We start from the raw sequence: 25,521 nt of genomic DNA on the forward strand, positions 1-25,521 counted from the left end.
ATAATACACATATAACTGATTTCACTTTGCTGTACAGTAGAAATTAACACAACATTGTAAATCAACTATACTTCAATAAAATAAGTTTAAAAACAACAACAAAAACTACACCTAGGCATATCATACTCAAACTGTAGCAAACCACAGACAAAGAGAAAATCAATACATCAGTGCCATTTTAGGAACTTCCCTAGTGGTCCAGTGGTTAAGAATCTGCATGCCAATGCAGGGGACATGGGAACTAAGTTCCTGGTCTGGAAACTAACATCCCACATGCCGTGGAGCAACTAAGCCCATCCGCCACAACTACGGAGCCTGCACGCTGACACTACTGAAGCCCAAGCACCCTCTAGCCCGTGCTCTGCAACAAGAGAAGCCACTGCAACGAGAAGCCTGCGCACTGCAACTAGAGAAAGCTTGAATGCAGCAACAAAGACCCATCGCAGCATAAATAAACAGAATAAATAGAAAACAGAGTTTGTCAGAGTGAATAAAAACACAAGATCCAACTGGATGCTGTCTATAAGAAACCCGTGTTAAATATAAAGACTCTGATAGGTTGAAAGTAAAGAGATGGAAAAAGATATACCATGCTAATTACAGTTGAAAGAAAACTAGAGTATCAGTACTCATTTCAGACAAAGCAGACTTCAGAACAAGGAAAACCATCAGGGATAAAAAGGAGGCATTACAATGAGATGCATAATTCAGTTCAGTTCTCCAACAAGAGATCAAAATTGTAAATGGCTATGCACGTAACAGAGCATCAAAATATATGAGGCAAAACTGATAGAACTGGGAAGAGAGATGGGCAAATCCATTATTATAATTGGAGAATCCACATCCCCCAGCAGTAACCAATAGAGCAAGCAGGCAGAAAATCAACAAGGACGGTTCCCCTGGACAGCACTGCCCATCAGAATGAACTTAAACTAAAAATCGATAAAGGAAGATGGGTGAAATCCCCAAATATCTGGAAATTAAACAACATCATTCTAAACAACACATGGGTCAATGAGGAAATACCAGAAGAATTTTTTTTTTAGTTTTTTTAACTAAATGAAAATAAAAATACCACTTGTCAAAATTTCCATAGTGTAACAAAAGCAGTGCTTATCAGAAATATATAGCATTAAATGTACACATCAGAAAAGAAGAAAGTATAAAATCAATAACCTAGGCTTCTACCTCAGGAAACAAAAATGAAGGGAAAATGATGCCTGAAACAAGCAAAGGAAATATCATAAAAATTAGAGCATAAATCAATTAAGTTGAAAACAAGAAGAAAAGAAAGAAAATCAATGAACCTGAAATCTATTTTATTGACCAGTTGCTCAGTCACTCAGTCATGTCTGATTCTTTGTAGCCCCAAGGACTGTAGTCTGCCAGTCTCCTCTGTCCATGTAATTTTCTAGGCAAGAATACTGGAGTGGGTTGTCATTTCATACTCCAGGAGATCTCCCCGACCCAGGGATCGAACCCATATCTCTGACGTCTCCTGCATTGGCAGGTGGGGTCTTTACCACTGGGCCACCATACTGACCAGGCTAACTAAGGGATACAAGATACAAACTACCAATACCAAAAAAAGGAAGAGGAGTCATCAACACTGATCTCATAGAGAAGGATAATAATATAACATTAAAAGGAGGATTTGATTACATAAAAGAGCACTATAAAGAACTCTGTGCCCCCAAATTTGATAATCTGGATAAAATAGACCGATCCCTTAAAGACATGTACTGGCAAAACTCACAAGAAGAGAAACAGACAAACAGAACAGCCATATGCATTTTTAAAATTTAATAAATAATTAATAACCTTCTTAAATCAGCAGGCCCAGATGGTTTCTCTGCTGAACTGTACCAAATGTTTAAGGAAGGGATGATACGATTCTCTACAATCTATTCCAGAAATCAGAAGAGGAAGAACGTGTCCTAACTCATTCTCTGAGGCCAGCATTCCCCTAATATCACAACCTGGCCCGTCACCACCCTAACAGTAAGGAGGCAACAGCGCCACTCAGACACCCCCACCGGCAGAAGAGGACCCGGTGGGTCTGAAAGGAGAGAGAAAAGGTGACAGGACACGCATGTCTGCTCTGTGTGGCTTGTTCTCTGGGAACGCCCAGAACTCGTCTTTTTCATCAATATGTCAAAACAGAAAATAGTGAGAAACAGGTGCCACTGTCCTAGAGCTTTTGCTGGAGAAAGATAACAGGGAGGAGGCACCTGGCTGTCCACCCTGCCCTCAACGGGCACATGAGCACAGACACTGAGATGCACTGGCACATGGGACCTGGCAGGCAGCGTGGTGACCCTACTGGTCCTACTCACCGAGAAGCTACAGGCACCCCCGGACCCTGGGCCATCCGCAGGTCAGTCCTGGCCTCGCCGTGGGCTCCCCCCACAAGAGGCAGAGATGATGGATCCTCTGGAGACTGAAATGGAAGAGCACATGGGCATCAAACAGCTGAGCACACACACAGACTGCTCGGGTGTAAACAGAAGGAAGTTCTCCAACGTGGGTGCCGATCATGATCACACACTCGATAAAGCTCCCTATTGTTGTTGTTTAGTTGCTCAGTTGTGTCCAACTCTTTTCGACCCCACGGGCTGTAGCCCGCCAGGCTTCTCTGTCCATGGGATTTCCCAGGTAAGAATACTGGAGTGGGTTGCCATTTCCTTCTCCAGGGAACCTTTCGAACCCAAGAATCGAACCCATGTCACCTGCATTGCAGGTGGATTCTTTACCACTGAGCCACCAGGGAAGTCCTCCAAAGGATACTCCTTAAAACAGGAAGAAGCTAACCAGACATGGACACAACCGATGAACCAGTAAAATAAAAGGTTAGTAGTCTATGTCATTATGCTTTGGTCAAGACCCATAGAATATACAATGCAGAAAGTGAACCTAACTGTAATTCAGTTAATAATAATAATAGTGCATCAATATCGGCTCATCAGTGGTAACTAATGCACCATACTAACGTCAAGATGTTAATAACAGGGGAGATGAGGGGAGTAGGGGTTACAGGCCATCTGGAAACTTTCTGCTCAATTTTTCTGTAAATCTAAAATTGCTGAAATAATTACGCCTCCTAATTTAAAAAAATATGCTGATTGATATTTAGAAGGCTGAATGGAAAGATGGATATAACTGAGAAGCCGATGTAAACTGAAAGATGGAGCTAAGAGATTTTCCCAGAATGCAGTGCAAATAGACAATGGGCAGCAATCCCAGGGCATGTTTTTCCTGACTTTGATGACAGCCACTGGGCTCCAGGAGCATCCTTCCCTACCCCCAAGGGCTCTCTCTCTCTCTCCCTCCCCTCAAATTGGGGAGCTTTAGCAAATTCTCAGGCTTTTGGTTGTTCATCTCATCTTTCTCCAAGACTGCATTGGGGAAGGTGGGGGGACAGCACAGGAAACCTTAGAAACCACGTCAACCTTTGCCTGGGTCCTCAGCCTCTCCCAGGCTTCCTTAGTGACTCAGACGGTAAAGAGTATGCCTACAATGAAGCAGACCCGGGTTTGATCCCTCGGTCAAGCAGATCCCCTGGAGAAGGGAATGGCATCCCACTGCAGTATTCTTGCCTGGAGAATCCCAAGGACAAAAGAATCAGGTGGGGTACAGCTCAGAAGTTTGCAAAGAGTTGGACATGACTGCAGGACCAACACTTTCACTTTTGACCGCTCCCAGACTGTGGTTTTCCCAGTTCATGGCCTGAGGGAAAACCACACTCTCTTTATTTAGTTATTGGTGGTGAATTATTTCTTCACTGGTTTTGACTTTAAAAAAAAATTACTTTAGAAGGAGTCCTAGTAAAGTCTTTCAAAAGAGCAATTCTGCCTTCTCTATCAAAATTTAAATATGCATATCCTTTTACCCAACAACTGTATTTCCAGGAGGACTCACATATATATGAAATATGTGAGTATAGGGATTTTCCCTGCAGCAATCTTTTTAAAAACTGGAAGCAACCTAAATCCCCATAAACAGGAGAATGGTTAAATAAATTAGAGCAGGGCCCATAAGCTGGAGTACTCTGAGACTTTTTTTTTAAAGAGGTAGCCAATATGCACCTACCCAGAGAAATCTTAAAAGCCTAGAACTGAGTGAAAATGGCAAGTTAACTAAAAAGTATGTGTTGTGTGTGTTTCTGTATGTGTCTGCGTGTGTCTGTGTGTGTGGATCCCAGTTACAGACGCAGCAAGCCAGCTAGACAATGTATACACATCTGCAAGTCCAGGTATGGACACAAAGGCAAACAGAACAGCCCAAAAGGGCTTCCACCAGTGCTTGCCAGCACTTCCTCTGTGGGCAGTGGCATGGACACAGGAGACGAGGCCACGTGGGCATCGCTTTTACTCTATTATACACATGCTTCCTCGTTGGATCTTTTACCAAGGCGCATTTCTCATCCTGCAGCATTCAGATGAAACCCACAGTCTGTGCGTTTGAGAGTTTCATATTCTGGCTGGGAGGTGCTGGCACCAAGAAAACCGACCTTGGGGAAGGGCAGCCAGGAGGGAGGGAAGGAAGCAGGGCTTCCCAGGGGGATGGGGGAGGAACACACAGGCACTCAAGATTCCTCAGGAAGGAAGGTCACCCCTGGGCAGCAGGGATAAGAACACACATAGCCCAGAGTCCAGGAACAGAAACACAGGGCAGGCAGGCAGGGACCAGAGACAGGCAGCACCCTCTACCGCTCTAGATCCAAGCACCTGCAGCCCTCACACACCAGGCCCATCATCCTGCTGCCCTGCCCACCCTTCGGCGTTCCCCACAAAGGGCAGGGATGCTGTCCCAAGAGGGGTGGACCCGTGGGATTTAAGCTTGGCCTCTGAGCAGGTGAGCAGAGCCCACCCCTATGTCTGGAAGGTCCTGCCTTCAGTCCTGGCCCATAACACAGCAAACTGCAATGTAAAACATCCAGTTTATACGGGACAAAACTCAGCAGTCCTGCCTCCAACAGTGCTAATATGCTGGGTACCAGAACACTAGCTCCATGGCACATGGCAGATGGTGGCTCGGTCACTGTGGAGCGTGGCGCGTGGTAGGTGTTTCAGAAGCACTTGCTGAATGATGGGTTAATGGATACATGGATGGATGTCACATGTCTTTGAAATCTTACAAAACACCTAACATACATTTTAAAAGTAAATGCACACACAAGACACTCAAGGTACCTCTGAGCAAAAAGCCCAGAGAACAATGGATAAAGATCCAGAGACACTGGGACCGAGGGCCCATCCTCTGACATCCCTGCAAACTGGGAGGACTGCCCTGTAACCATATGAGGGTGCCCAGATGAAGTGAAGCCACCCCCCAGTCCCCAGAAATTGAAAGAGTAAAGAGAAACAGCTTCCAGAGGGTGCCAGACGGGAGTACCCCACCCACCCAGCTACCCAGCCTCCTCACCCACGCTCGCCTGGGTCACTAGCCGTCAGCTGGAACTCGGGCTTCTTACGCAGCTTCACCTCTGCGATGCTGGGCGGTCTAGGGTTGGACGTGAGTTGTGAATGAAGCCGGGAGCCTGGCCCGCCCCCTCCCAGATTCCAAATCCTTGTGTCCCTGAGGCCACAGCTTCTCCCTTCAGACTTCAAAGAGCAAAGGACAGATCTGCGCATAACCCATGCTTCCTAATCTGGGGATATTCTCAGAAATAGCAAGCCTCTTCTCTGGCCCTTCCTGGAAATAGCCTGGCTCTTACATGTGACAAAAGGATGCAAAGTGGTGTCTCCGTGATCTGAATATGAACACTGGAAATACTTCCGGGTCTTCCAAATGGCAATAAAAATATTTTAAATAATTTAACGTCAGGTCCATTTAACAGAATTCGAGATAGCTCAGGCAAATACATGAGGAGAGGAAAGAGAGGAGCAATGAAAAATTCTAATGGATACAGCGATATAAGTAGGACTGAGGGGAAAATCACTGCATAGCCACAGAGGATTCCCAAAGACGACATTCTTGAAATCTCTTTTAAAACAGTATGATCCTAGCATCCCACAACTCCAAAATACTCTAGCAAAGCCTGTCTTCAGCAGCTTGCAGAAAACATGCATGCTCATTATCTTCCTTGGAATGGCAACAACAAGGGAGCTCTGATTCTATCTTTCCAGCACGGGAACTGCCAGGAGTCTCCCATGCGCACCGCTGACAGCTCCCTTTCACATGAGAAGCAGTTGTTGTTGTTCAGTTGCTCAGTTGTGTCCACCTCTTTGTGACCCCATGGATTGCAGCACGCCAGGCTTCCCTGCCCTCCACTATCTCTCAGAATTTGCTCAAATTCATGTCCATTGAACTGATGATGCCACCCAACCATCTCACCCTCTGCCACCCCCTTCTCCTCTTGCCTTCAATCTTCCCAGTATCAGAGTTTTTTCACAATGAGTCAGCTCCAATGAGAAGCAGACTCACATCCAGATGGGCTCAGGGCGGCAAGCAGACTGCCCACCAAGCTGCAACGGTGTGGGGTGGGCAAGGGGACCATCGTGGCAGCCACCTTTTGTTTTTTTAAGTGGGAAACATTTCTGAATGGCTTAAGCAGGACGTATTCTGATGTTTAAAGCTCTATTAAATTGAAGAAAGAGAAAGAATCCATACCTGGCTTCATACAGAACAAGGGAATATCACTAGCCCCCAGACTGTCAATGAATTAAACTCCTTCCCTGATCCTGCAGAGCAGCCCTGGGTCTGGGCATCTTATCTCTGTCAAGCAGGCCGATAGGCAAGCCACTGCCACATGGCCCCACGTGAGCTGCAGATGTCAGCAACGCGCTATCTTCTTTGTTCAGGGGACACAAAGCAGTCCAGCACTGGTGGCTGTGTTCTTTCTTCCCAACAGGACCTAATTGGCACTGTCCTTCTCTGGTGTCTGGTCTCCCTGGACAGAGCAGGAATGCAGCCAACAGAAGCCAAACTATGCAGCTCATAGGCTCCTCCCTGGCTCAGTCAGGTCTCAGTGCACTAAGCTCCCAGCTCAGGATGCAGAACCCCGGGCACAGAGGGTCTTCTGCATCTAAAGGTCTTTATATGAAGTCATAATTTTTTTTTTTTTTTTGGCTGCACCACATGGCATGTGGGATCTTAGCTCCCCAACCAAGGATCAAACTCACATCCCCTGCATTGGAAGGCAAAGTCTTAACCACTGGACCTCCAGGGAAATCCCTGAAGACAAAATTAAAATCACATCTTTTTACAGTCCTATTTAATTTTACAGTCCTATTCAATGCTTCTCACTGAAAAACCAGAAAATGCAAGTTATTCATTTAGTGACTTCCTTTTTTAGAAAAGAATCACATATATGAAACTTGAGACAGTCCCTAAAAATCAACATGTATGATCCTTGAAACTCTAAATATCTGAATTTGAAATCATTTCCTATCAAACCCACTCAATAGAATGCAAACTATTTCAAGCATATATACCATTATTAGTGTATAATAGATAGAAGGAATATGAAACTAAAATTTCAAATGCATGCAGTTCTGTAAAAATGAAAAGAGAAACCTTGTTTCATTGCTATATGCAGAATCTTCAAAGATGATGTTTCAGAAACCAGCCATGGTTTTGACATTTATGTAAATAAATCAGTGAATTCTGTGGTGGTCCAGTGGTTAAGACTTCATACTTGCAATGAGGGGGCCCAGGTTCGATACCTGGTCAGGGAACTAGATCCCACATACTGCAACTAAGAGTTCACACGCTATGCTAAAAAGATCCTGCATGCTGCAGCTAAGACCTGGCACAGCCAAATAAATAAATAATTAAAAAAAAAAGAAAACAAATCATTGTGATGTACTGGGACAAGGTCTATGAGAGGATGATGGTGAGAAAACACAAGACAGAAAAATAAAGTTGGAAGACTCATGCTGCCTGGTTTCCAGAGTTACTGTGAAGCTACAATAATCAAAACAGTGTGGTGCTGGTGAAAGGATAGACATATAGATCAATAGACTACAGCAGGGAGCCCAGAAATCGCCCCACTTAATAATAATCTACTTATCTTTGACATAGGAACAAAGGCAATATGATGGAGAAAAGATGTAGTTTTTTTAACAGACAGCCATGGGCAAAAAAATGAACCCAGACACAGACTTCAGATTCTTCACAAAAATCAATGGATCCAAGACCTAAAAGTCAAAAACCAAAGCTATAAAAACTGAAAGACAATGCAGCAGAAAACTCTAGATGAACCTGTGTTTAGCAATGACTGTTTTAGATATAACACCAAAGGCATGATCTATGAAAGAAGGAATTAATAAGCTTGACTTCATTAAAAGGTAAAGTTTCTGCTCTATGAAAGACACTGTTAAGAGAATGAAAAACAAGCCACAGACTGAGAGAAAATATTTGCAAAAGACACATCTGATAAGGGATTTGTTATGCAAAATATACAAAGAACACTTAAAGGTCAACAATAAAAAAATAAACAACTCAATTATAAAATGAATCAAAAATATGAAGACACCTCACCAAAGAAGGAAAGAGCCAATAACCATATGAAAAGATGCTTTTAATTTGGGCAATGCAAATTAAAACCGCAGTGAGAAGACACAGAGAACAGACTTGTGGGTGCCAAGGGGGAGGGGTGGAGAAGCGATGAATTGAGAGTTTGGGATTAGCAGATGCAAACTTTTATCTATAGGATGGATAAACAACAAGGTCCTACAGTGTAGCACAGGGAACTATATTCAGTATCCTGTAATAAACCACAATGGAGGGACTTCCCTGGTGGTCCAGTGGTTAAGAATCCACCTTCCAATGCAGGGGACATGGGTTCAATCCGTGATCGGAGAACCCACATGCCACAAGGCAACTAAGCCTGCATGCCCCAACTACAGATCTTGCACACCAGAACTGGAGAGAAGCACGAGTGACACAACAGAGATCCTGTGTGCCACAGCTAAGACCTGACACAGTCAAATAAATAAACATTTTTTTAAAAGAACGAAAAAGAATGTGCGTGCCAATGCAGGAGACACAGGTTCGACCCCTTGTCTGGGAAGATCCCATGTGTCACAGAGCAACTAAGCCCGTGCACCACAACTACTGAGCTTGCACTCTAGAACCAGAGGATGGCAACTATTGAGCCCGCGTGCCACAACTACTGAACTGCGTGTGCTCTAGAGCCTGCGCCCCACAACAAGAGAAGCCACCACAGAGACAAGCCCTCGCATCACAACTAGAGAAAGCCCACACGGCAACAAAGACCCAGCATGGCCAGAAGTAAATGAATAAATAAAAGGATTTTAAAAGGAGACAAAAGCTGTTGTTAAATGAATAAATAACTTTTACCACCGCCATCAACAACAAAAAGCCAGCAATGAGATACTACTACATATCTAACAGAATGGCCAAATCCAGACCCTGACGACACCAAGTGCTGTTGAGGATGCAGAGCAACAGGAACTCTCATTCACTGCTGGTGGGGATGCACAATGGTACGGCCACTTGGGAAGACAATTTGGCAGTTTCTTAAAAAGATAAACTCACTACTCTTACCACAGATCTAGCAATCTTACTCTTTGATATTCTACTTCCCAAAAGTTGAATATTTATGTTCACACAGAAACCTGCACGTGGTGGTTTACAGCAGTTTTATTCGTAACTGCCACACGTGGAAGTAAACAAGATACTTCGGTAGGTGAGCAGATAAAGAAACTGAGGTCCACCCAAGGCAGTGGAATATTATTCAGCACTAAAGAGAAATGAGCCATCAAGACATCAAGAGCTTCCTTGGTGGTTCAGTGATAAAGAATTCGCCTGCAATGCAGGAGACCTGGGTTTAATCCCTGGGTTAGGAAGATCTCCTGGAGAAGGGAATACTGGAAGAAGAATCTCCAGTAATCTTGCCTGGAGAATTCCATGGACAGAGGAGCCTGGCGGGCTAGAGTCCATGGGGGTAACAGAGAGTCAGACACAACTGAAGTGACTGAGCACACAAGCACATAGCTGAATCACTGTACTATACACCTGAAACTAACACATTGTCAGTCAACTATACTTCAACTAAAAAAATAAAATAATGTATGTATTTTTCAAAGCCAGACCTAAAGGGAAAAAAAGACTGGTAACTCTCTTTCCCAATCAACATGAGTGGTGTGCTGTCGAAGACTGGAGCACAGTCCAGGTGTCCCAGATGGAAAGTTCCTTCACAAGCAGCTCTGTGGACAAGAAACACTCCCCCCAGCCCACTTCTTTTGACACAAAAGACACTGACGGCTGCTGTTAAGATGCAAGTCACATAGGCCGAGGCAGTACTTTAATTTACTGCCTACCATTAAGGTTTCAGCAGGAATTACTGTGCCAGACACTGTTAACCCGCCAGTCCCTGAGCTCTTCTCATTTCCTGCTGGGTGTTGTTGGACACCTTCTGCTGCAGCTGCCACCCCCGCCCTGCTCATGTGAGGACAGACACCTCCGACCCCACCTATCACAGATTGGTCAGTCACTGGCTGTTGCCAAGCCCTGAAGAAATGAGACGAGTCTTTCACTCAGACTGAGTAACACACTACAGCAGGGGCCACATTCCCTGACCCCGACTTCCTCACGCCACTGCCCAATCTTTTTCTTTATTTCTGACTTTAATTCTTCGGGTGAGGACTTACCTGGTGGTCCAGTGGTTAAGAATCCACCTTGCAATGCGTGGTATGTGCATCCAATTCCTACTCAGGGAACTAAGATTCCATGTGCTGCAGGGCAACTAAGCCCGTGCACCACAACAAGAGAAGCCACCACAATGAGAAACCCGTGTGCCATAACTACTGAGCCCACACACCACAGCTAGAGTGTGTGAGCTGCAACAAAAAATCCCACTGGATGAAACGAAGGTCCCCAAGTGCCACAATGACTCAACATTCTGTAATAACCTATAAGGAGAAAAATCTGAAAACAATGGATTATATACATGTATAACTGAATCAGGTGCTGTACACCTGAAACTAACACAACATTGTAAATCAACTATGCTTGATTTAAAAAAGAAAAAAAAAAGACAAACCCTGTAGGATTCTGCTTATACAAGGTCTCTAGAGTAGTCAAACTCGTAGAGACAGGATGTAGAACCTTGGATTCCAGGGGCTGGGGGTGGGGGAGATAGGGAGCTGGTGTTTATGGGGACAGGGTTTCAGTTTGGAAAGATGGGAGCAGTTTTGTAGGTAGATGGTGGTGATGGCTATACAACGAAGTGAATGTACTTAATGTCACTAAACTGTACACATAAAAATGAAGTGGTACTTCTATGTTATGTATATTTTATCACAATATAAATAACTAAAACAATAGATGCCTTTCATGTCAGAAGACAGAAAGGGGCCCATCAGCCATCTCATCAGCTGATTCTCACAGGATGCTTCTTCTGCCCATGGAGAAGTCCCAGGCCTGGAGTAACCCAAAGAGAAACCTCTGTCTAAACAATAACTTTGGTGGAATTGATACCGAGCAGGGCCCTATGGGGTCCCTGGGCACAAAGCCATTCTGTGTCCCCCATTTCCTTGATTATAGGAAACAGCCTTCATTCAGCCTCCATGACCTTCCCTGATTTCCAAGGGGCATATTCAAGCAGTTGTTAGTCAGGGAAGGAAGGGGATGCAAGACCTGGAAGAAACAAACAGTCAAGAGAAACAGTAGTGCAGCCTTGGAGCAAGGTCCTGATTCCCCATCAATGGATACACACAACAATATCTTTGAGCTGTTCTGCAGATACTGAAATCCCTCCAGGTGGGAGAAGTTAACAGTTAATGATGGTATGCTACCCACAAAAGCATGTAGACTCCAGAACAGTTGGGACCTGAAGGCCGATTCCTTCAGGATGCTGATTCCTGCTTACCTTACCACCAGCCCATCAGAAGAATGTCCAGGAGCTGATCACACTCTCTTACTATAAAACTTCTCACTCTCCTCTCCAAGTTGGGACACATGGTTTTGACAGCATGAGCCTGCTGTGTCCCGCTTTGCCTGGCAAAGCAATAAAGCTCTCCTTTTCTACTGCACCCAAAACTGTCTCCAAGACTCAATTCAGCACCAGTATACAGAGAAGCTGAGTCAAGAAGCATCACTGTCAATGAACAAGGAGCCAGAGTCATTCCAGGAGGATGAGGTGGGAAGCAGAGCTCTGAATGGTGAGGAGCCAAATTTCTTGTCAAAATCAGGAAGAACTACAAGAATCTCACAGGAAGCACCATGCAGGGGGTTCCAGAAAATCCAGGAGCTCCAGCCTCATCCAGGAGCACAGTCCTGCACTCACGGGGTACCTGAGAGAGGCCAGACGTATAATTTATTTATTTTTCATATTTATTTTTATTTACTTTTCTTTTGATTGCTCTGGGTCTTACCTGTGGCATGAAGGATCTTTAGTTGCAGGCATGAGTGATCTAGTTCCCCGACCAGGGATCAAACCCAGGCCCAGCATTAGGAGTGCAGAATCTTAGCCACTGGACCACCGGGAAAGTCCCCAGAGGCGTAATTTATGAATGCACAGGAGGATATTTTTACCAGTAGTAAAGTGGATTTTTTTTTAACAACATTAAGACTTTTTAACAGACTTGGAAATGAAAGGGATCCTGTCTGTACGGGTCAAGACAAGATTATCTTTCTGACACTTCTGAGGCTCCATCAGGATTGGTTCAAAGAGAAAACCCACTGTCTCTGGCATCTGCTCCTCAGGAAAGGCAGATTTTATGGCTGAAAGGGCCACCAGGCTCTACTGAGTTGAGCAGCTCATATATTCTTTAACCCTGGAACATTTCACGAGCCAGCTATGGGGAGAGACGGTGACCTTGATCATGGGATCAACGGTTGACTGTGGGATCCCTATGCTCCAAATGTCAATGAAATCAAACAGTTTTGTTACAGAGAATGGCCAGGTCCTGCCAGCTTCTCTGGGACCTGTGCCTCCATCCCACCTGGCCCTCACCTGCCTCTGCATCCCCACCAGCATCTCTGGCCATCACAGCAGCCCGTGAAATACCGCTCTGCCTGGCCAAATCAAAACAACTCAGCACTGCACACAAAATGTTTCTGGACAAAATGCAGCAAAATAAAAGCTGCACAGGTCCCAAGTCCAACCCAGGCCCCTCCTTTACCCTCCTTGCCTGGGCCACGGTAGGCCTTTCCCTCGGAGCACGCAGGTGGCTTCAGACCTGAGCCAGGATACACCATGGGGCCAGGACCATGAAGCAGGCTTCAGCGACACATTTTCCATTAGGATACACCATGGAGCCAGGACCATGAAGCAGGCTTCAAAGACACATTTTCCATTAAGCGAAAGAAAAGTGGGCAATTGTGAGCAGCCATATGAATGTAGTGAAATGCTGTCACAGTCCAATCATTGGAAATAAAACCCATCCCATTAGGAGCACTGTAATTGCAGCCCATTCTGCTCCAGATAAAGCTGATGGTTGGAAGATAATGGCTTAAAATTGAAAATCAAAGAGCTGCTCCTCAGTGATTCCCAGGAAATGAGGTGCACACAAGAAGGTTTTACACCCACCCACACAAAGACCTGCCCCCAACCCACACAGAGAATCCTAAAGTCACCTTAGATTTCAAACTTTCAAGTAACACACAACGATATAAGTAAGTAAGTCCTTAACAGTATTGCACTAGCTGAGTTATTGTTGTTCAGTCGCCCAGTCGTGTCCAACTCTTGCAACTCCATGGGCTGCAGCATGCCAAGCCTCCCTGTCCCTCAGCATCTCCCAGAGTTCACCCAAGTTCGTATCCACTGCATCAGTGATGCCATCCAGCCATCTCATCCTCTGACACCCTCCTCTCCTTCTGCCCTCAGTCTTTCCCAGCATCGGGGACTTTTCCAATGAGTCGGCTCTTGGCATCAGGTGACCAAAATACTGGAACTTCAGCATGAGTCCTTCTAATGAATATTCAGGGTTGATTTCCTTTAAGATTGACTGGTGACTGAGTTACCACACTTTAAGGACCGCACCTATCCAGGTCGGGGGGGATATGACAAAGCTAACCCCACCACCATGAAAAGCTGCCTGCCCCTTTTCATCTCTCAGAATACAAGTTCCAGGGACTTCCCTGGTGGTCCAGTGGTTAGGGCTCTGCACTTTCACTGCAGGGAGCATGGGATGGATCCCTGGTCAGGGAACTAAGATCCTGTAAGCCAAGTGGTGCCACCAAAAATAATAACAGCTAGAATACAAATTCCAGAACCCATCCTAAATTGGAAGGTCCCAACAAAACAGAACTCCTATCCCACTAATCAGGGAAACACATTATTCTCAAATAACAGAGTTCACTAGCCCCCTGGTGTCAGACCTCACTCATACTTATCTCCCACCCAAGGGCCTTGACTTGTCATCCATTCCCACATACTAGGGGCCACTTTCTGTCCACAGCAGCTGTCCCGTTACTACCCCTTGCTATCCCTCCAACCAGAGTTGCTGATACCCCAGGGAAAGAGTGGGTCTTTTTGCTAGATGCTCCCCCACGAAAATATGACATGGCTGGCCTGGTTCTGCCTCCTACGGCTCTGAAGACACCACAGAAAGTCCTGCTGATTCCTCCCACTGGGCATTCTCCTGTGAGTGGAGGAAGTGATCCTGAACAAGGCCAGAAACGGGGTGTCAGGGACCGCAGTGGGGAGTGGGTTCCTGGAAGATGGGGCAGCAAAAATCCAAACACTCACAGCTCCAGCAGGCTCTAGAGATGCAAGATCTTTATTTGAAGGCAATATTTGAAAACCAGAGATGCTGTATCTCTATATTTTAATTATAAAATAATAGACAGAAATAATAATGAAATAATACACAGAAACTGCAACTCAGAAAATAGCATGTACCCAAAGAAGGTTCAAAATCATTCCTGAATGTCAGAATCTTAGCAGTGGGGACTTCTCTGGTGGTCCAGTGGCTAAGCCTCTGAGCTCCCAATGCAGGGAGCCCCAGGTCCAATCCCTAGTCAGGGAGCTAGATCCGACATGCCATAACTAAAGATTCCACACTCTGCAACTAAGACCCAGCACAGCCAAATATATAAAATAAATGAAAACAAATAAATAAATGGAGAAAATAATTATTTTTAAAGAATCTTAGAAGTGACAGAGATGCTCACGCTTGTTTACACACAGTGCCACAGACCTGGAGGAAGGGAACCGCGGCAGAGAGCAGCAGGCCTCCTCAGCCTCCCCCACTCGGACTGGACCTCCATCGGGCAACTTCTTTCTGTCTTTTAAGACTCTCAGGATTTCAGAATGAGGCTGAGTAGACGAGCACTTTAAAATTCCTTACCAGGAATTCCCACAGACTTTGCTTTCATACACAGGAAACAGTCCATTTTCCAAGCCCTTGCCTAAAAGTCCCATTTGGGGGAACTGATGTAGATTGTTCCATTTTGGGTTCTTCAACCAGAGGAAATTTTAAAATTCTTCCTTCCAGCTCAACAGAGCGAATCCACGAATCTGCTGCCTCTGAGAAAGGAGGACAAAGACCCCCATGGGGCCTCAGAATTGGGCAGCAGCTTCTCCTTGGATTCCAAGGGCAGCCAACAACGTCCGTGGGGACAGAACATCAGCCAAGCATCTCACAGTGGTGATCACCCTGACCCATGCACTGGGGCGGTCCTGGGTGGTTCAGGAAGAGGGTGTGGCATCAATCCAATTTGCCAAACCAACAGAAAAATAAGATTTTCCTTTTTAAATTTTTGGCCACATACTGCGGCATTTGGGAGCTTAGTTCCCAGTCCATGGATCAAACTCACACCCCCTGCACTGGAAGTGTGGAGTCTTAACCACTGGACCATCAGGGAAGTCCCCAAAATAAGATATTTTAAACATAAATAATGACTTGTGGACATGGAACAACAGGCTAGTTCAAATTGGGAAAGGAGTACATCAAAGCTGTATATTGTCACTGTGCTTATTTAACTTAATATGCAGAGTATATCATGAGAAGTGCCAGGCTGGATGACTCCCAAGCTGGAATCAAAATTTTTGGGAAAAATATCAACAACCTCAGATATGTAGATGATACCACTCAAATGGCAGAAAATGAAGAGGAACTAAAGAGTCTCTTGATGAGGGTGAAAGAGGAGAGTGAAAAGCTGGCTTAAAACTTAACATTTATAAAACTGATCACAGCATCCAGTCCCATCACTTCACGGCAAATAGAAGGGAGAAAAGTGGAAACAGTTACAGATTTTATTTTCTTATGCTCCAAAATCCAGAGGATGGTGACTGCAGCCATGAAATTAAAAGATGCTTGCTCTTTGAAAGGAAAGTTGTGACAATTCTAGACAGCGTATTTTAAAAGAAGAGACATCACTTTACCGACAAAGGTCTGTATAGTCAAAGTTATGGTTTTTCCAGCAGTTATGTATGGATGTGAGAGTTGGACCATTAAAGCAGGCTGAACACCAAAAAATTGATGCTTTCGAACCATGGTGTTGGAGAAGACTCTTGAGAGTCCCTTGGACAGCAAGGAGAGCCAACCAGTCAATCCTAAAGGAAATCAAACCTGAATATTCATCAGAAGGACTGATGCTTAAGTCGAAGCTTCAATCCTTTGTCCACCTGATGCAAAGAGTCGACTCACTGGAAAAGGCCCTGATGCTGAGAAAGATTGAGGGCAGGAGGAAAAGGGGTCGACAGAGGATGAGATGGTTGGATGGCATCATCAGCTCAATGGACATGCATTTGAGCAAACTCTAGGAGATAGTGAGGTCTTCCCTGTAGCTCAAATGGTAAAGAATCTGCCTGCAACACAGGAGACCTGGGTTCAATCCCTGGGTTGGGAAGATCTCCTGGAGAAGGGAATGGCAGTCCACTCCAGTATTCTTGCTTGAAGAATCCCATGGACAGAGGAGCTGTGTGGGCTACAGTCCGTGGGGCTGCAAAGAGTCAGACACGACTGAGCGACTAACACTACTACTAGGAGATAGTGAAGGACAGAGAAGCCTGGCATGCTGCAGTCCATGGGGTCACAGTCAGACAGGACTTAGAGACTGAACAACTACAACATCAAATGGCTTGTAAGCCCAGGGTTCCGGTCCCTGCCTATGGGGTCAGTGCCCCAGCACCCCCTGCCTGGGGTGAGGAGCTCCCAGGGAAGGGATTTCTCTCTGGAAGAACATCATCACACCTCACTATCGGCCTGTATGTCCTGGGGAAGCCTCTGAGGCTCTCCACAGGCTCCCCCATTGGTTCTTGGTTTCCTCTTAAAACCCACAAGCAAACCCTGGACAAGGGTCCCCAGGGAGCCTGTGAGCTGGGAGGCCCCAGACAGGTAGCTGGAACGGTATTTGCTGGATGCTGCTCGATGGTGCAGCATCACAGGAGGGAGCAGGGATGTGGAGGAGCAGTGCGAGGGTAGGGGTGGGGAGAGAGGACAGGAAAGGGGGAGGGAAGGAAAGCAGGCCCCCCACACACACCGTCTGTGGGCATCTGAGCCTTTCTAGAAGTCAATCTGCAGTCTTCACCTTCAGCCCAGCCATTCTACCTCTGGAAACATATCATAAAGAACCAGGGGATTTGACAAAAGAGAAGAGCAGAGCTACAGGGTATTTATCCCAGCATCCTTCAGGGCAGAAAACACTCTAAACAAGCCCAGCATCCAAGTGAGGGGCTGGTCAGTGCCTGATAGACAAACTTCCATCGCAGCAGGTGGAAGAACAGCCGAGAGGGAGGCGCGAGCCAAGCTCATGGAAGAATCCCTCCCCCATCCCCACCATTAAAGGTGCTGTCTGTATCACAAACACCTGCCATGAGACCAGCGAGAGGCTGACCACAGCCGCAGAGCCTGCTGTGCCAGGCCAGCTCCCAACAGGCACAGGAGGTGAGGGCAGCACCAATGCACCCATGCCCGGACCCCAGCCTCCGCCTGGACAAACACACCCCTCAGACCCCGGTCCTGATCCTCAGACCACACAGGAGAAGCCGGCATGCTATCCCAGCAGCAGGTCAGGGATGAGAGTCCATCAGGGTGGAGCCAGGAGCACTGCCAGAACTGCTGAGGCCACATGGTGCCACCCCACCCCCTTTGCATCTCCATGGACCACCTCGGAAGAGACCACTGTGCTGTGGATCTCATCTATTTCAGACGGAGCAAGAGCAGAGACCACACGGGCCCAGGGCAGATGTGATGACCACACGCAGGATACAACCCATGAAGCCAAGTGGTCACTGCGTGGGCAGCTGATGGACAGTCTCCCAGCACAGCTGGAGGGGTGTGAGGGGCCGGGGAGAGTTGTGGGCACAGACAGCAAGACCTCTAGGATCTTGGGCAGGGTGGCCAGGAAAGCACCAGGCAGGGGGCCCACAGAACACCCAACTAAAATTTCTGGGCTGACCCAAAGAAGTTGTACACACACACACACACACCCCCCACTGACCCAAAGGAGTTGTATACACACACACACACACACACACACACACACACACACAAACTCTGGTCTCTTCCTAAAACTCTCTGGTTTCCCACTCACCACAGAGCACATGACCCTCAAATGTTCAGGCTGTTTATGTCCGGTTTTCCTTAAGGGCTCAGCTCCTTCTTTGTGCATAAGGAAAACTTTCATGGAGAGAATGAATCCATATCAATTACTTGACCGGAGATCTCAGCATCCTACTTGGGTTTATGGACTCTGATTTCATTTTGAAAACACAGTGTGTATCTGCATATTAATAAGCACTTGTTGGAATGGCCTCATTTAATCATCTCACATTAAATTAAATATAATCTTGATTTTGATATTATTGTTCCAGCAGGAAAAGAAGCCATGAGTCAGTCAATTTAAAGTTCTCCTTGAAGATTCCAAGATGCTATACTGCTCTTTTTTCCCCACTTTTCATTGAAGTTTAATATAGGTACTGAAAACGTCCTTATCATAAATTTGAACCCACTCATGCAAACCACACGCAGAACAAGAAATGAGACACTTTTTGCAGCAATACAGATGATCATACTAAGTGAAGTCAGAAAGAGGAAGACAAATACCATATCACTTACATGTGGAATCTAAAACTTGGCACAGGTGAACCTGCCTACAAAACAGGAACAGACTCACAGACATGGAGGACACACTTGTGGTTGCCAAGAGGGAGGGGTGATGGAGGGAAGGATTGGGAGACTGGAATTTGCAGGTCCAAACTAGTATACAGAGCATGGATAAACAAGGTCCTACTGTATAGCATATGGAAACATATTTGATATCCTGTGGTAACTGCTATATTTAAACTGGATAACCAACAAGGACCTACTGTACAGCACAGGGAGCTCTGCTCAATGTTATGTGGCAGCCTAGATGGGAGGGGAGTTTGGGGGAGAATGGATACATGTATATGTATGGCTAAGTCTCTTTACTGTCCACCTGAAACTACCACAACACTGTCAACTGGCCATACCTCAATACAAAATAAAAAGTTTTTAAAAGATTTCTATGGTCATAAGTAAAAAAAACAAAATCCTGCAATAAACCATAATGGAAAAAGAATATGAAAAAGAATTATATAATTGAGTCACTCTGCTGTACAGAAGAAATTAACACAACATTATCAATCAACTCTACTTCAATAAAATTTTCAAAAAAAAAAAAAACAAAGAATAAAAGAAATGGGACATTGTCAGCATCCCCTAGAAGCCCTCTGCCCTCCTGGTGCCCCTCCAATCACCATCTCCCAAAGGGCACCCCGACATCCCACCCCACATGGATAAGCAGCCCGCTGTCCTTCCTATCAGTGGAGCCACGCTGGAGGAACTAAGGACTCTCATGTCTGGGGTTTTGGCTCAGCATTATGTGCCAGGACTCCTCCAGGCTACTGCACATGTGCAGATCTGCAGGATGTTTCGTGTGTGACAAGCCTCGGTGCAAGGGGAGCAGCTGCTGGGGGACCTAGGATTGTCTGTAGCTTGGGGTGACAACTACCTGCCTTGGACGCTCTGGTGCACGTGTCCTGATGGCTCTGTTAGCCTCCTGTGGCCCCTGGAAGAAATGGGCCCCAGATACAGGGCTTTAAACAACTCAAGTTCAGGAGACTGGGAGTCTGGAAGCAGGTTCAGTGACGGAGGTCAAGGCGTCGGCAGGGCTGCTCACCTCCTGGAGACTCCAGGGGTGATCACCTCTGCTGACAACCCTTGACATGTGGTCACAATCCTTGACAGTCTCTGCCTCCATCGTCCCTGCCTTCTCCTCTGTTTCCACTCTCCTCTGCCTCTCTCAGAAGGACCCTTGTGGGGAATTCCCTGGCCATCTAGTGGTTAGGACTTGGCGCTCTCACTGACAGGGCCCTGGGTTCTATCCCAGGTCAGGGAGCTAAGATCCCACAAGCAGAGTGTGGCACAGCCAAAAAAAAAAACAAATATATATAATACACACTATGTGTACTGGCAGTTTGGACGTGAAGTGAAGGTGTTAGTCTATTAGTCATGTCTGACTCTTTATGACCCCATGGACTATAAACTGCCACGATCCTCTGTCCACGGAAATTCCCAGGCAAGAATACTGGAGTGGGTTGCCATTCCCTTCTCCAGGGGATCTTCCTGACTCAGGGATTGAACCCCAGTCTTCTACATTACAGGCAGATTCTTTACTGCCTGAGCCACAAGGGAAACCCCAAGATTAATACAGTCAAAGCTATGGTTTTTGCAGTAGTCATGTACAGATGTGAGACTTGGACCATAAAGAAGGCTGAGCGCCAAAGAATTGATGCCTTCAAACTCTGGTGCTGGAGAAGATTCTTGAGAGTACCTTGCACAACAAGGAGATCAAACCAGTCAATCCTAAAGGAAATCAACCCTGAACATTCATTGGAAGGACTGAAGCTGGAGCTCCAATCCTTTGACCACCTGATTCGAAAAGTTGACTCACTGACTCAGGAGACCTCATGACTGATGTGGGAAAGACTGAGGGCAGGAGGAGAAGGGGGCGACAGAGGATGATATGGTTGGATGACATTACCAACTCAATGGACATAAGTCTGAGCAAAGTCCAGGAGAAAGTGAAGGACAGGGAATCCTGGCGTGCTGCAGTCCATGAGATCGCAGAGAGTCAGACACAACTCAGTGACTGAACAACAACGAACAATACACACACACACACACACACACACACTATTGGTTCTGGTTCTACAGAGAATCCAAACACGGTTACAGTTTATATACATTTCCCTCCTTGATGACTAATGGAGTTGAGGACCTTTCCATATGGTTATTGGGCCTTTTTAAGGGGTGAAATGTCTCTGGGCCCTTTTTCTCTTCAGTTGTTTCCTTTTCCTTGGACAGTGCATACTTTCAAAATGAGTAATCTGTTAGAACATTTTCCACTAAATACGTGTGTGGAGAAGAAACATGTTTTTGGTGTCAGGCCATGAGACGTGAGGTCCAGGTGGATGCGAGCAACGAGTAGCCATGAATTCTGGACAGTGAACACCCACCACAGCCTCCAGGCCCCTATCAGCCTGGATGGTTTCCAGAAGGAAAACATATGAGAACCTGAAGACCACTGTCAGTAACCAGGATGAGCGAGACAAAATTCAGTCCCAAATTAATGTGCTATGCCTCCACTCACTTCCTTGAAACAAGAGCTAATGTCATTTCAAGGAAGTGCTCATTACTTGGGACATTAAACAATATTTATATTTATACAAATGCATGTGTTTACGGATTCTTCCGCATCGGTCAGCAGCAGCTGCTGACCAGGTCTGCACAGTGATGGCCTGTCGATGGCTATGGGTACCACACGTGGGAACCATAGAGAGGCAGCCATGCCACCAGCGTGACCTCTGGCTTTCTGCCTTGAAATATTGGATGCTAAATACACCAGGGACTTCCCAGGGGACTCAGTGGTAAACAGTCCACCTGCCAATGCAGGAGACACAGGAGATGTGGATTCAATCCTTGGACTGGGAAGATCCCCTGGAAGAGGAAATGGCAACCCATGGACAGAGGAGCCTGACGGGCTACAGTCCATGGGGGGTCATGAAGAGTCGGACACGACTGACTGACTGACTGAGCACACAAAGACACACACACACACACACAAATACACCTAAGTCTAACTTCTCTTTATCACTGTAAAGGAAGAAAGCTGGTTTGAGACATCAGTCAACATAAACTGCAGCATACTCTCGGTGTTTGATGAAAACCACCAGGAGAGTTAGTGCAAGACCTGCTCCTCCTGCAGCAGTAACCACCACCTATAGCAGCCACATGGGCCTTGAAGGCAGAAAGGTCAGCACACAGAGAGCACCCATCCCCCAACAAATGTATCTTTCTCCCAACAAATCTTGACTCCTACAATAACTGCCCTGCAGCTAGCAGGCAGTTTCCACCGCTGGCACAGGGCAGTAAGCCATGCAAGAGGCATTCGCCAGCATCTCAGCCGGGTCCCCCCAGAGCCAGGAGCCTTGGAGAGGGAATGATACCTACCCCACCTGTGCCAGCGCAAACAGCAGGCTGACTAAAAAGGGAAACAGCTTTAAGACGTGTTCTCTTTATTTATTTTTGGCTGCACTGGGTCTTCGTTGCCGTGCAGGCTTTTCTCTAGTTATGGCGAGTGGGGGCTACTCTCCAGCTGTGATGCACAGGCTTCTCATTGTGGTGGCTTCTCTTGCTGTGGAGCACAGGCTCAGTAGTTGTGGCACATGTGCTTAGTCGCTCCGCAGCATGTGGGATCTTCCCAGAAGAGGGATCAAACCCATGTCTCCTGCATTGGCAGGTGGATTCTTTACCACTGAGCCACCAGGGAAGCCCTGAGACTTTCTTCTGACCCTTCATTACCCAGAGGATGAATAGCACATCAGAGCCCAAAAGAGGAAGAAAAGACGAGTTGTGAATTCCCAGGGTTTCGGGGCCCCAGAGAAAAGCCCTTCAGGACACCCCTCCAAAAGCTCACCAGTCTGCACAGGCCCCTGGAGCCCAGCTTTTTGACCTGCAGCCTGGCTACTCCCTCCTTCCCCCTGCCCTTGCCCTCTGCACAGCTGGTGCAGGACTCAGTCCCCCTCCCTACAGATGCCAGAAAGTCCCCAGGAGCCTTGGCAATGGGACGAGGACAGCCGCCTGCTGGGGAGGACAGCCCATTACCTCGACCTGGGTCCCTCTAGACTTTCACACTTGCAACAACTGGACAGAGCCCTCCCAGCCATCCATCCCTTGTCCTTCCAAATAAGTCAGCGGGGCCATGGAGTTTAACTCCATGTGAGCAAATTAATAACATGACTTATGGTTTGCCAGGGATTTTGTCATTCTTATAGAGGAACAGTGGTGATTTAATCTAGAAAGTCTATAAATCTCTAAAGGGTAAAGTTAAACATCTGAGCTAGCAAGGCCAGGATGTGGACATGGCAGCCTCTGCCCACATCAAGCAGGGAGCTCTGTCCTTTCCCACTCCCCAAGCCTCCCCGACCCGCCCCAGCTCTCAGCACACCCCCCCTCCTCATCCTTAACCACCCCTCCCATGGTCCACTGGGCCCCGAAGCTGAGTGATGGAAACACCTCCTAGATACATCACGGGACAGAGTACTTGTCTTCCCATCTGTTTTGCCCCCAACTACAGTGAGATGCCCCCACACGTCCAAGGCTGCTCAAGACCCAGACAGTCAAGACCCACCATCTCCTGCTCTGACCTGCCCAAACCACATTATCCTACCACCAAACACTCAGCCCTCACCCCCATACTGGGTACCCTCTCCAGACTGGCCCCTCTGGCCTGAGCTCTAGATGGGCAAATCCACCCACTCTTTCAGGATGGGGTACCTAACCCAAGTCCCCCCCGCCCCATGCTGGGTGCTCACACCTTCACCCTGGGATACTCTGGGGGCAGACACTCTGGGGCCAGAGTCACACTCGGCATCTGATCCCCCCACACCCTCCAGTAGCTCCCCTTCACTCCTCTCCTGACTACACCCAGCTCAAGACAGGGATCAGAATAATGGAACACAGCCAGCACTCAGGAAATACCTGTTGGATGGATGGATGGTTGGATGGATGGATGGGTGGATGGGTGGATGGGTGGATGGGTGGATGGGTGGATGGATGGTTGGATGGAGCCCCTGGCAAAAGGGTTCCGGGGTAACTAAAGAGAAGAGCACCTGCCCCTGCACTAGCACTGCAGAGACCTCACAGATGAGAGGGCTGGAAGGGAAATGCTAGGGGCTGCCATTAAAGTGCCTGGCACCCCTTTTTCCATTATCAGACAAGTCATCTCATAATGGATAAAAGGAGCAACACATGCAGAGTTAAGGAAGGGTTCCCAAAGCTAGGAGTGGAGAGAATACTGCCATATCCAGGGACCACCCCCCAGGGCAACTCCCTCATGAAGTGGACGCAGCAAGAGATGTCTCTGCCTTTGGGGAGGCAGGGAGGGGTGTCACAGCCACTGAGGCAGCTCTGTTCTCACTGCTGATTAAGCACAGATCAGCCTGTGATCAAGAAGAAAACCATTCCTTGAGGAAATGCAATTAATTGAAAAGCCGAAACCTGAAAAAGCCCAAAGGAGACACACAATCAAGAGTTCTCGGTCTGGAGGGGCTCCTGCTCTGAAGAGTTTCAGCTCAGGGACGTCCCCCCAAGAGCAGAGAGCTGATGGCATGTCCACCCTGCCACACGCCAGCTCCCTCCTGTTTGCCCCTCAAAGGGCAGGGAAAGGTCAGGGGCAGAATCTTTGCTGCACATGGACACAGAGAAAGGCACGTCCAGGCAGGGCTGAGGTCAGACCTGCCTCAGGGACTTGCACTCAAGCGGTCAGGCCAGGTGGGCAGCACCAGGACCCACTCTCCAGTGGTCAGCCACCAGGGTTCACTGCAACCAGAGGGGTCCAGCTAGAGTCCCAAGGTAGCACCTGGTGTCTAGGCCTGGCAGGCGAGCTGGGACACACACACAGAGCACACCCGGTGACTGGCACCGAGCGGGCGCTCTACTGTAACAGACGCTCACACACACACCCACATCTGGTCTAGCTCCATCCTTGCCGCAGTGGCCGGCTGACAAGGAGGAAAGAGCAGGCCTTGATGTGCCCCTCTCAGGAGGAGGCCCTCTCTGGCCAGCGGCTGCTGGAGGCTTCCTGGACCTCCCGATTCCCCATCCCTGACAGCTGTCACCGGCTCTGAGTGACACGCACAGATATCAGAACACACGGCCCATCATCACACCGGAAGACCCAGGAACACAAACTGAGTTTCACTGGAGCAACTTACACGCCTGCTGTCTGATTGGGGAGGTGGGGTGAGAAATCCATCATCACTAAACAGAGGCACCCGCTCAGCAAACAGGTCTCCTAGTTTCCAAACAATGGATTTTTCCAAGACTTTGACAGACCAACAGGGGAAAACTACACAACATTTCTTTTTCAAACTTTAAACTTCTTATTTTATATTGGGGTATAGAGGTTAACTATGTTGTGATAGTTTCAGGTGGACAGCAAAGGGACTCAGCCATACATATACACGTATCCACTCTCCGCCAAACTCCCTTCCCATCCAGGCTGCCACATAACGGTGAGCAGAGTTCCTTGTGCTATATAGGAGGTCCTTGTTGGTTATTCATTTTAAACTACATT

General features: G+C 47.1%; 1 protein-coding gene across 4 annotated transcripts in view; it reads right to left on the reverse strand.

Moving 5' to 3' along the window:
• The window catches only part of APBA2 (amyloid beta precursor protein binding family A member 2), a 138,554-nt gene that overhangs the window by 106,875 nt on the left and 6,158 nt on the right, over positions 1-25,521 (reverse strand). For 2 of the 4 annotated variants that reach the window (XM_086364124.1, XM_086364122.1), the window contains exon 2: positions 2,337-2,440. The exons of the other annotated variants lie outside the window; for them this stretch is intronic. The gene's annotated coding sequence lies outside the window, so the exon portion shown is untranslated. The remainder of the gene's footprint in view (positions 1-2,336; positions 2,441-25,521) is intronic. 4 annotated transcript variants of the gene reach the window in all.

This window comes from Bos grunniens, chromosome 21 (genome assembly GCF_055505025.1).
Source record: "Bos grunniens cultivar Pamir isolate PY7600 chromosome 21, Bosgru_T2T1.0, whole genome shotgun sequence".
Lineage (NCBI taxonomy): Eukaryota > Metazoa > Chordata > Mammalia > Artiodactyla > Bovidae > Bos > Bos grunniens.